Below are 445 nucleotides of genomic sequence, written 5' to 3' on the forward strand. Positions count from 1 at the left end.
TCTGCTCGCGGGGCTGGATTTTGGGGGACAGGGGTGGGCGTGTGGGGGGAGCCCCGGGCCGAGGGTACTGGAGGGGCCCCAATCACCCGGGCCCCCTGGCCGAGCACCCGTATGGCCCAGACTGGCCCTGGAGCCGCAGCCCTCCCCTTTTCCGGGCGGTGGTTTCTGTGCCCGCTTGGGGCACGCGTGGCAGCGCTTTGCATAGGGACGGGGCAGGGGTCCAGTCTCCTAAAGCCCCTGGGGCACTGGAGCGCAGGTCAAAGACCAGCCCGGGTGCAGGTGGCATGATGGGGCCGAGCTGGTGTTGCCCAAAGCCGGGGAGTGGATCAGAAGTGCCCGTCGCCCCCTCCAAACTGGGGGGGAGGCCGAGCAGTTTGACCCCTGTGCGCGTGCACACCGTGGGCCCCGATCCTGTGACAGATCCAGAGGGTGAGCGAGTTGGGGG

The 445-nt window shown here is 69.4% G+C and overlaps 1 protein-coding gene across 1 annotated transcript in view; it reads left to right on the plus strand.

Moving 5' to 3' along the window:
* The window catches only part of LOC102373748 (periaxin), a 10,059-nt gene that overhangs the window by 5,619 nt on the left and 3,995 nt on the right, over positions 1-445 (plus strand). The gene's annotated exons all lie outside the window — the stretch shown is intronic.

Source organism: Alligator sinensis, unplaced genomic scaffold (assembly GCF_000455745.1).
Source record: "Alligator sinensis unplaced genomic scaffold, ASM45574v1 scaffold1667_1, whole genome shotgun sequence".
NCBI classification, from domain to species: domain Eukaryota; kingdom Metazoa; phylum Chordata; order Crocodylia; family Alligatoridae; genus Alligator; species Alligator sinensis.